Genomic DNA, 12297 nt, shown 5'->3' with positions numbered 1-12297 from the left:
ATATCGATCCGACAAAGAAGAAAAAAAACGATGTGGAATGCGTCACCGTACTTGGCTGAAAAACATAACCGCCACAAACCTACACAAGGGGAAGTTTATCGGCACATATCATAAGGCTCACCAATACTCTGGAGAGTAGGAAATCCACCATTACTTATTATGAGATTGTTACACCTACAATTTCGTATACAGAGGGTTAAAGCCAACGCAGCCTCATACCCTCCTTTTCTTGTTCTCGTTATATTTTCCGCAGCCCTACCTGTTGTTCAAGGAGCCCTTGTAGATTTTCTTCCAGTGTTTTATCCGCAACAAAAATATCTGCTCAAATTATTAATCATTCGTAAATGATTTCGTCGTTAACGTGCGCCTATTAACCTAATGCAAAAGATACTAGTCACAAGACCGCTCAAGAAGGCAATCAGAAACAATGAATATTGACGATTCTACAAACAAGACCACGGTGATCAGAAAATAAACGCCAACGAGCGCTCCTACTTTGTTAGACAAGTTGCATTTTTTTTTTTTGTAAGCACACATAGCACGCGCAGGGGAGAGCCGACGATTAAGTTGACGCTGCTCTTCGTTGTACGCCTCTTGGAACAAGGATGTCTGAAAATTTTTTTTTTTAAACTTACCCAGCAAGAGTTCCAACTCTCGAATCAAACCCGCTACCTGGCAGTCATCGTGCGTTGAGGTAGTAGTAGTAGTAGTAGTAGTAGTAGTAGTAGTAGCGTTATAATCCTGCTTTATGTCAACTGCAAGCCGAAGGCTTCTCCCAGCGATGTTCAACTGCCCCTGTTTTGCACTAGCTGGTCGCAAATTGGGCCAGCAAATTTCCTAATTTCATCACTCCACCAAGTTCTTCCGCACTGTGATTGCCTTCCCTTGGAACCCATTCTGCAACTCTAATAGGCCGGCGGTTATATGCCCTGCGCATTACATGGCCTGCGCGGCACCAATTTTTCCTCTTAACGTCGACTATACAATACCGGCGAACCCCGTTTGCTCTCTCATTCACCACCACTGTCTTTCGGTCTCTTAACGTTACGCCTGACATTTTTTTTTCCGTTCCGTTGCTCCCTTGTACGGGCCTCAACTCCTCGGGCCAATTTGATGCAGGACACAAGGTTTTACTCTTCTCGGTCACGGTGTCTCCATATTAACTGCGGCTTACTTTCAGTTGTTCCGACTAACTACCAAAGGAAACAAACCTCGAACGGGGCGTCGAAAGCGAGCATAACCCTCTGCTGACCAAAACACGTCACAAGTCACTTTAGTATCGAGACGATGAGCAAAACGTGAACAAGGTGAATTCACCTTGTTCACGTTTTGCTCATCGCCTTGAATTTCCATCTCCCGCATTCCCCGTCTTTTCCCTGGATTTATTATCGAGAGTAATGGAAAATGATCGCATTTTAAGAGGTGCACTGCCAGGTTTGACGGGAATCTCGACCTGTTGCTCTGCATCACTGGCTGCTATTCACTGCTATCCGCGCCGTCTTATTGCGCGCGCGTGGGGAAGAGGGGCAGCGGGCACAGCTAAAACCCCGTAAACTTCATAAAGCAGCGCCACGCTTTGAATAATGCCGCCTCCTCCTCACGCGCTCTGGCCTACGCCGCGTCGCTATTGGCCTAACAGCATCACGTGGGCCCTCGCTCCGTGTTTCAGCGCCATTTTCGCTCGAGAAGCGTCTACGGAGTCGCGGGGAGCGCATGTTGGCGCCGTTGCTACGCTCGAGCGGTGTAGGCGGCGCCACGGTCGAGGAGGTAGCGTGAAAGAGAGGAGAAACGAGGAAGAGTGAAGGCGGAGGAGGAGAGTGTCGCTAGTTTACGGAGTTTAAGGGGCTTTAGGCACAGCAGGCAGGGGCGCGCCCGCTAGGGGGTTGGGGAAGGGGAAGAGGCACGTTAGCGCACTTCTACTTTGGCCGCGGCGGTAGATGGCGCGGCTGAGCGCGGCCTATCATGGAGGCGATCTGCGCTGCGTTCGAAGGCTAGTTGAGCTGAGATTGCTGATGGCTTCGTGTGCGTTGTGTTTTCGCGCGCCTAGTTGACGCTGAAGGCAGACGCACCACGAAGGGCAATTCGCTCGCCACTTCTGCCGCTCCTCATCTCGTCAGCGTCCTGACAGCGAGTAGTCGAATTCATTGAGTGAGGTGTGTTCATGTTTGCCTGTGTGGGCGTGATGCCATGCTTGTTGATTTCGTTAGTAAGCGAATGTTTGCACCAGTTTATACGGCCGATAACACTACTATCTTTAATTTGCATAACTGCTCAATAATGCGCTATCGCAATCAATGCTTTGCCTTTCAGAAGAAACTGCAATTTCTTCTTTTTTTTTCCTTATAGACCCCAATGAGTAGCCATTTCAGCGAAAATGAGCCAAGCCTCTTTCGCTGTTAAAAGCACGACAGACGACAAAAGAAGACCAATGGATTGCACACAACGAACGCTGACCTGTCGTCTGTTCTACGCCTATCGTCTGCTTTCGGTCAGTCGTCTGTCGTGCTCAACGCCAATGAACGGAATCCACCTGTGCTCATCTTGACTTCACAAGCGCAAAAATGCAGCCCAGTTGACACTCAATTTACGCTGTTTCCGTCGAACCAGGCAAACCTGCGCGCGACTACGCGCGGAAGACAGTCGTAAAAAAAAAAAGAAAGACGTTGAAAGAAAGACAGGTAGCAAACGGGGAACAGAAGGCGCCGGCATAAGAGGGACAAGAAGTCGATAATGGAAAGCAAAGGGGAAGTAAAGAGTGTGTGGGGGGAGGGGGGGGTGTTGAGGGTGGAACAACGAGCCACAGTTGACGCGGAAGCAAGGTGCATTTATACACGACACGCGAACAGAAACGCGCAAAGCTTCCGGAAGAGCGCATAAAGCGATGATATGCGCGGGCGGAGAAAGAGCTATCGCTCCGAGCACCACATAACGGAACTCGGCGGCGTGTAATTGCACCGTTCCTCCCCGAGCCTGACGGCTCGCTCGCGAGGCTTACGCCACGCTGCGCGTTCGTTCTCACAAGGCGCAAACGCACGCGCTCGCGCGATGTCGACTGGCTATATATACGGCTATACAGACTTCCCGTCGGCCGGGCACGCGAACTCGCGGAAGGGACCGACCCTGGCGATATATACGTACGACTTATGGGCACGGCATCGGGCAGCAGCGCGGCTGGGCTTCTCGCTTATGCGGGGCGGCCACCGTAATTACGATGGTCATCCTCATCGTAGCCGTTCCCGCCGTTGTCGAGCCCAACGTCACACAAAGGCTTCGGCTCTTGCGTGGTTCCTCTGCGCCGCGCCATTCACCGCTGCGCCGGAGCCGCCGACGGGTTTTACCGTTTTGCTTTCATCTTCGTAGCTGCCCTGTTGAGCATCGTGCGTGCTCGTTTGTTCTTTCTGTTGTTTTTTTTTACTTTGTCTACATGTCGGAATGCTGAAGATATACTTTCTAGCCGCTTGTATACCCGCGGAGACAAGCACGTCGAGCGACACTTGCAGCGAATTTTGTGGGGTGCATCACAAGTAGGCCTGTCCGGTCTTCTGCAAATAGAGTCGGCAGCATGCAGGGGGCGGGGTTATGTCACTAAAAAAAGCCGGAAACGGGACATCTTCAGCGATTTGCATTTTCATTATGCTATCCCGCAGTTATCTCTCTCTCTCTCTCTCTCTGTGTGTGTGTGTGTGTGTGTGTGTGTGTGTGTGTGTGTGTGTGTGTGTGTGTGTGTGTGTGTGTGTGTGTGTGTGTGTGTGTGGGCGCGAGCGTTGTGTGCGCGTGACGTCATTGATCGTGAATGAATCCTCCCGACTGTTCCGACCGTTTTTTTTTTTTGGCGCAGTGGAAGTTCTCGAAACCTGGTCAGGTTGAATGCTCACCTTCCCCTGAAATGCACTGCAGCTTCAGAACGATGTCATCCCCGTCTTCAGCAAAACGAGAAAAAGACAAAGCGCTGCAGAAATTTAAGGTGACTAAAAACACATTAAAAAAATTGGACGACCCTTAAGCTTCGCCTTCAAGAGCGGAACGCGCAAGGCAAGGGTATTGGGGCATTCTCGCACCGGTCCCCGCACGGCCCCAATGCCCTCAAACGAGACGAAGGGGAGAAGCGGGCGAGTGGCGCGCCACCTGTCGGGGCAGCGCCGTACATTGCGAGGAGGCGTCTTCTGTGCTTGCCGCAATATGGCTCTGCGTGTGCGCCAAGCGCAGAAGAAATGTAGCGGAAACGTACTTGGCTACTCATTTAACTGCGACTTCTGTAGTTTGTATGCTCATAATTACCGATATACACCGCAGTATAACTTTCTACGGAACGTTTCTAAGGCAACACCGCATTCACTAGAGGCGCTTTTGTCGCGTTTTGAACCATCGTATTCTTGCCTGTACCGTTGTATCGTACAGTATTTGTTTTAGGTTCAGAACGAGATGTTCTTAAGAGAGTTAAACGAATGCCGGTAAGTGCTTCTGTGAAATCTTTCTTTTTTCAACTACATACAGGCACTCTCCCAGTGAAACCGTGGCTGCAAAGCAAAGGCATTTTTGTACCTTGGTCTGTGAATTGCTTTATATGCAAAAAACCGGAGACGATTGAGCATATCTTTTTGGACTGTCATGACGCAGTGTTCTTGTGGGATATTCTAAAACGTAGCCTTAAAAAGGAATTACCGTTAAGTGCTTTCGGAATACGCTTCCTGCCATGCGCGGAACCAGAGGGAGTACCTGTCGATCTGTTAATGCTTCTGTGCATGCACAGTGTGTGGCGAACGCGTATGGATATTAGACATGAGCGCATTGTTCAGGCCCCAGCACATGAATGTTTAATTGAAAGTGTGTTATATATACGCGAATTTTTCTGTGCACAGAGTGATCCTCCTGATTGGCTAAGTGCTTTGGACAAAGTGACAAGCCTACATCGTTCTTATCACACCACACTGATCCGGCATTGACTAGTTGTTTTTTATGGCCACGTAATACTCACATTGTATTTTCTTTTGCCAAGCCGGTAATAAAAAAAACTCATGGCTGAGTGGTAGCGTTTCCGTCTCACACTCCGGAGACCCTGGTTCGATTCCCACCCAGCCAATCTTGCAAGTTGTTTGCATTTATGAATTGCCCTCCGGGATTTTTCGCTCACGGCCAACGCCAACGACACCGGCTTTTCTGCGACAAGAGCTCCTTAACGCTGTCGCGTTAGAAGTCAGGCGAGCACGTGCGCGAGCGTCCAATAAAGGCATCCAGACCGGCGCTGTTTCTTGTACGGCGTACACACTGCGAACGTGGGCGGCAGATTCACGAAAAAAAAACGGCCGTTCGCTTCGCGGTGGTTGAGCGTGCCTGTCATACATTCCACTGCGCCAAAGGCCACGTAGGCCAGGTGCCACGAACACGTCATATGGCGGGTGTTTTCGCGCCGTGGTCGACAAACTGCCGTCTGTGTCCACCTGCTCGAATGGATCCCGGTACACATGGGAGAAGCAACCACAGAATGCCCCAGCACCCCTCCCAACCTCAACGAGAAGGCCCACCGAGCCGCGCAAGAACTAACCTACCGCGGCTCGGACAGTTACAGCCCGACACCCCGCAAACCGAGGGGAAGGGGGGAGGACTGCGGCGGGAGTGGTGGAGAACGCGGAGGAGACGACGAAACTTAGCGATACAAAACAGGGACAGGCTGGTCACGTACCGCGACATGCTGACACACCATGCGAAACAAAGTGAAGTATACCCACGACCACGCAAACAACTCGGCGGGTCTCAAAAAACGTATTGGAGAAGGTTGCAAACCAGAACGTTCCGAAACCAAGCACACTTAAGCAGAGTAAGTTCCAAACAATACCCAGACGCGAGCTGCAAGCTCTGTAAGCACGAACACGCAGACATGACGCACATCTTATGGAAATGCACAGAGATCAGAGCAATATATGTAGAGGACAACATAGAACCGGTCCTTCTCGAGAAGCGATTGCTAAGCGCTCCGACTAGCCCGGAACTACACGACCAACTATGGGCAATTCAGCGGGCCCGGACAGCGGCGCAAAGGCTATATGCCTCGCCGCACATAATGCCCTGGTGGCCTGAGCCCGGGCTGGCAACCTCGCAGATCTTTTTCTCGTTAAAGTTTTTTTCCGTCCGTCCATGCGTAGATTGCACAGGCATGCCATGTTCTATCTTCTGGGACATTCTCCGAAGAACAGTTAAAAAAATAAGATTTAGCTAGCACGCTATACACAATCTGTTGCCTTCTTTTTAACGAGCCACGACCCCGATATATTGCTAGCTCGTATCGAGAAAAAGAAAATGACTTACACACGCGTCCCAGGGTGCGAGGAGAGGTGCGATATGAGATGTGCGCTCTTTGCATTGCATTTGCACAATATCACACCAGGTGGCACGCCACGCAGCAGTTGCATAGGTGGCGGTACAAGGTAGATAGAGAAATCTTGAGGAAGAAAAAAGAATGTTAAGGAGATGGCATACCCGAATAAACCAAGCAGGCTACGTGACTGTGCCTCATCGCCCCGCCTCAAAGGGGATGCCAATCAATCATTCTCCTCATCGTCATAAGCGCTATATCGTCACAACTTGGCAAGCGCGCCGCGCAGCGTCGATGCGTGCAAATTTTGCATTGCAATTGCGTACGCGTAGCAGTTGCCCGTAGTATAGTTTGCATGTATACCTTTAGTCGGTCAACTCGAGCAGGCTGGGTGACCATTTGTCACCGCCTCCTTTCGAAGGGGATGCAAATGAATGATCATCATCAACGGCATCGTGTCCTGCCACGGGTCAAGGAATGTGACGCTTGCGCCGCGTAGTACGGACACCCGTGTTTGCTCTTCGGTACACGTCATGGCACCTCCTCAATCGCAAGGTACAGTCGCGATCAATTTGAAGGTGATCGCTCGAGCGGCGACCAAAACTAGGAGCAGCGCCACGTTACGTCATCACCGTCGGTCGAGAAGGAAACATCAGATGGCTGCCCTCTCTCTCTTTTGGTGTTCCCTGAAAAGCTGTCACTCCCGTCACCGTTCACGGCATAACCTGCGAATTCATTTCGATTGCGTTATGAGCCTTTGCACGGAGGCGTCATTGTTAGCCAAGATATGCATGAGGAAGCGACGCACACAGACCATTGCCACGAAAGGGAAACAAACGCAAAAATGCGGCGAGTTGGTCTTGGGGGTGATGGCTGCAGCCTGGAAGAGCATAATAGGGGAAGAAGGCAGCGAAATTTTTTATCTTCGCAGTTCCGAAATCGGCCGCTATGCTGCTTGGAAGGCCCGCCGGTCGATGCTCGAGCGATCACCTTCAAATTGATCGCGACTGTACGAACCCTCTATAGTGCGTGCTGCCGAAAATGGAGCTCCTGTGGAGGTGCTCCTCCAGCTTACGCTGTGACTGTGCTGTGTGGTGTGCCGCGCAGGCGTGTGACTTTTGAAGTGTGATTTTGAAAACACAGTTCAATTTATAACCGACTCTACAATTCCTCTAAAGTGGTGCGCGAGTTGACGGGATTGCCATATTACTGCCTTTCGACGTTGGTTAAGCGTTAAGAACGAAAAAAACTTAGGTAGTTTGTTTTGGTTGAGTCTAAGTATTGCCCTAGAAAAACAATGTACAATGCTTAGTGTCGTTCGAGAGAATAAAATGATGCGCAGAAGTACGGTTCTGGAACGAGCCGCCACGATGCCAGCGATTAAGTACCATCGAAGACGCGCCGCGAAATTAGCGAAAAAAATAGCAAGAGATCGAGCAACTCTGCGTGGTATTGGGAGGGGGGGGGGGGGGGGGTTCCCCGCAGAAATAAAAGGCGCCGTCGGGATGACGACGGCTGGGTTGAAAACAGGTCTCTGAAGTTTGCCGACCGCGAGCTAGACTGATCTCCGGCACCCGTTCCGTGTGCTTCTGCAGCTGTATAGGAGGGGTCAGTGCCGAGCCGAGGTGGAATCAAATTACGCGGCAGAACAAGCGGGCCTGCCAAACACGGAAATGGGACTCCCTTCAAGCAGCGCGCACGTTCTTCCCCCTCACCCATGCGACGTATAGCTGCAACCTGTCCCCCAGGCCCTCTCCGCCTTGCCTACCCCGGCTACCCTTGCCGTAAACGCATTTGCAGGTTCACACGGACCGACGCTCAGGTGGGGCGAATACGATCGCCCGCGCGGCACTCTGGCTCACAACATTGCGCTGGCAACAACAAGGCCGATTGTTTGTGCCCAGCGCAGCGCGGAAACCCGTGTCACGAACACGACCGCGCGCCGACATTGAAGAGCGACGAAGGGGAAGGGGGGGGGGGGAGTTGCGCTAAAGAGGAGCAGATGAATGCGCCCTCTGTCGGTGGGCGTAACGCCTTTCCTCCTCCCCTTAAAAGTTTCCTCAACTTCAGCCGCCGTCTCCCCTTTGTCCCACCATCCGTCACTGTCTCAAGCGGCAAGACGTACCTGGGAAGCCGACGGACAGACATTTACAACGACGCCGCGGAGCCAAACGTCTTTAGTGGCGGTCGCGGAGCCGAGCTTCTTCGCGGACTCATCGGGAACGGCGCTGACGCTCCTGCTACCGGCGGTTCACTTCCTCGTTTAAGCATCATGGGAGGTCCTCGAGCTTGCGCATGCGCGAAGGTTGCCCGGCTAAAGCACGAAAGTTGCATGTCGTGTACGTAGCGCGGAGCGACTTCGAACGCGGAATGGGCGCTGACAATGGCAAGATGCTTCGAGCCTCGTTGCGAGCAGACGACACAAAGGTGATGCAGACGGAAAAGGTTGCAAGCTTACGGAAAGAAACTGCAAACAGATGAAACGAGAAGTAAAGCAAACGAAAGAAGAGAGAGTGAGCGAGCGAAATAAGCAAAGAAAGAAGGCAGGGATGTTAACAAAGAAAAGCACCTGGTTGGTTGCTATTTGACATTGACCTTTGTATGTCAAATCGAGGACAACGACACAGTGGCAGTCCCAGTGTGTCTGGAGAAGTGGGAGTCTCTTCGGAAAATGCATGTTGACAAGGCGAGAGACTGCAGCTGGATGACTGGCAACTGAAGCAGACGAAAAACTGAGCATGCGCTGAAGATAGCGTTCGTTCTCAAATGGGCACTAAAGCGCAACACTACATCCGTTTAGACCAATGCGATACCTTTTCAAGGCTCTGCTTGCACTTACATGAAGGGAAAGTAATAATCAGCGATAACTATTGCATCAAGTGAAGGTCAAATTTTCCCTTTTCGAGCCCTGCGCCAAGAACCGCAGCGCCAATACGTCCTTGTGACGTTCTTGATTTCCTTCCATTTTCGCGTGTTCATGGCTTTTTCTCTGCCTGAAACGCCATCAAAACTTGCTGAATTGAGTGTTCGGGTCCTTCGGAATACTGTAAAGTTATTGTTTATCCACAAGCAGTTAATCGACCCAGAGCAGACGCCGCCGAAATTTATGACGTTACCGTGGCCCGATGAGCGAACGTCCAGGTAGCGACGCCACCTGTCTTTTGTTCTTGCGTCAGCTCTGGCTTACGAAGCCTCCGCTAACATTAAGACTGCCATTTTTGACATTTCATATCAGTATACTTGAGTTTCTCTGAGACAAAATGCACAGTTACAAGAAAAGAACCACAGCCAGGTGACCGCAAATATCATAGCTGACGAAACAAAATAGAAGCCAGGTCCAAACTTGTAATATGTGAAAACAAGCTGAGCAGGTGAAACGTGAGATAATGGCGACGTTGTAAACAGAGCTGAATGACAGACGAAGACTTCTTTCGTTTACTGTCACGTCCAGGCTCAAGCGGCTCTTGACGCAGTTGAACTGACACATAACATTGCAGCAGCGAAATGTTCGCACGATTGAGAGAAAAGACGTATAAATAAAGGACACATTTGTATGAAGTTAGCCCGAGAGCTACATAATGTCTCCTGCCAAAAAAAGAAAGAAAAAGTGTGGCAGAAAGGCTTGACGGTGATTGTCAAGGTCAGCGATAGCTTTCTTGTATAATCTGCAGCATATCCTCATGCCATCCATGAATTGCGAAGCGTTATCGGCACATCAGCAGACACACGAAGTGGCAATCTCACTGCCAACGACAATGTCGAATAATAGCACGACACAGCATATCTTATTGCACTATAGACATGCTCTATAGCTCTATATTGCACTATAGAGCTATAACGTCCTTATATGTAAATATTTTTCCCGCGTTTATGCAAAACAATATTCTTGGTAGGCTCTTTCTACAATCATGAACGCCTACTTACAAGCATCGTTAAAAGCAGAAATCTGTCACAAATGGTCAGGTTGACAGGAAATGCGTTAACGTCGTGCAACGAAGGAATACAAGAAACACGTAGGTGTGAGTTAAAACACAAAGCAAGGAGGTATCTATAAGCCGCAGAAACGACGATAATACAGCTGTTATTATAAGTTAGGATAGCAAAACTGCGCGGATAGCCGGAGATATACGTATCTCAGGCGGCCGGCGTTTTAATATAACGAATGCATGCGAAATGACGTCGAAAAAAAGCAAAGAACTGGAGTGATGAAATTTTCCGGCAACTAATACAGCGATGAAAGTCTCGGGGCCGGTTCGCGGCGGGTACCGATCGTTACCGGATTCTCCTTCAGTCCGTTACTCTCCATTACCGAATGTTCCGGTCAGAGAAGAAAAGAGCTCCGCAAGCCACAAGACGGAAGTATCCGTTCCGCAAGGTCAGCAGGGGGCTTTCAATCCAGACGGGGAGACACGTGTTCCTGCGTTGCACCGCTCCTTTCGCTTTGCGTCACGTCAACGCGCTTCCAGACGATTCTTTCGGACCACCCTCGCAAAGGGAGGGTGGGCTGCGCATAACGGTCGTCTGCTCATCGAAATGAAGCATGCGAGCAGAAGGCGATGCTGTCGCCATTTGCTCGAGAGAGACAGACACGGAAACCAATCAGCCGTGCGCGCATTTCGACTGCTGCGCACAGCATCTCCGTGGTCGTAGAAGTTAGCGTCGGGCACGCAGCTTCGTTCGTGACCCGGTCGTTCCAGTGCGCCACTGCTCTGAATGTTAAGGGAGGCAAGAGCACGCAAGGGGACCTCGCGCAAGAAAAAAATAAATAATAAAATAAAGAGCTGCCTAGGAATGGTGTGTAGCAGACGATTATGCGCGCGCAGACGATTCTCGGTGCGCGCCCGTCTGCTACTTTCAAGACCTCCCGCGAGCAAAGGCGTAATGACGCGCTCCTTTCGTTCTTGCGCGACCACCGCGCGCGGAGACATGGCGCGCCTTGTACGAATTATGGCCGCCTGCTCGTCGAGTCTCAAACCACATTTCGTCGCCGTATCGTCTTTGTCGTTGACAAGGCAGCGCAGCAATACCCAGGACCACATATCAGAATTTCGATATGCGCTGCGATCGTATACAGCTACTATGGTGGCAATAATGTATAGCAGACGGATTTCTCTACTCTTCGTGCTTATGGCTTCAGACGTTCTTGCGGTGTTTCTTGATATATGCTTTATTTTTCCCGATATAACCTAAATTTTGGGATTTTACGTGCCCAAAATCATGATCTCATTATGGAGTACGCTGTGCAGCGGGGGACTACGAAATAATTTTGACCGCCTTGTGTTCCTTAACGTGTACCTAAATATACAAAGCTTGATCTTTTTACATTTGCAAGCAATCGTTCTTTTTTTCTTCTAAACTGTGAAGGCAATAGTTTCGAGCGCGCAAGCGTATATTCACTCTCAATTGCTATGTTTTTAACGCAATGTTTTCTCGAGAAGGATCAATACGGAAAGTCAACAAAGGCGCTTGAAGCCAGAGAGACAAAATTTTAGACAAATCCTCGTACTATACGCAGCGTTCCCACGCCGGCTGAACCCCGACATCGAGTTTTTTTTTTTTTCCTTTTTTTTATGAAGCTCCATGCCAGTTATAAAAAACAGCTCCTCATTTCTAAACGAGTGTTCTCAGCAGCTGATTGACGTCAATCAAACGAACTGTTGGTCGAAAATTAATTCCTGAATGATTATATAAGCCGCAACGCTCTAAAGGCAACGCAAGCTGTGCGATCTAAAAGCGAGTCACACGACGTATTGCGTGGCCTGCCGCGCAATGATTCCGGAAACAAAAGAACTAAAGCGCAGCTGCAGAAGTCCTGCAGTGGGTGCTTGAAACCGCAAGGAATGACGGGAGGTACAGGCCCACAGCTTGACTCAGCTACGCGATGACAACAGCGCAACGTCGAGGCAACAAAAGCCAGCGAGGAAATTCATGAGTGCATCGCGGAGTATCCAACTTTGCCGAATTTCTTCCATAGTGTCTCCCAGCTA

At 50.3% G+C, this 12297-nt stretch overlaps 1 long non-coding RNA gene across 1 annotated transcript in view; it reads right to left on the bottom strand.

Annotated features, from left to right (window-relative positions):
• Positions 1 to 12297, bottom strand: part of LOC142590071 (uncharacterized) — a 218381-nt gene that overhangs the window by 50115 nt on the left and 155969 nt on the right. The window lies entirely within an intron of this gene.

This window comes from Dermacentor variabilis, chromosome 8 (assembly GCF_050947875.1).
Source record: "Dermacentor variabilis isolate Ectoservices chromosome 8, ASM5094787v1, whole genome shotgun sequence".
NCBI lineage: Eukaryota > Metazoa > Arthropoda > Arachnida > Ixodida > Ixodidae > Dermacentor > Dermacentor variabilis.
This window is presented reverse-complemented; position numbering and strand designations above follow the sequence as displayed.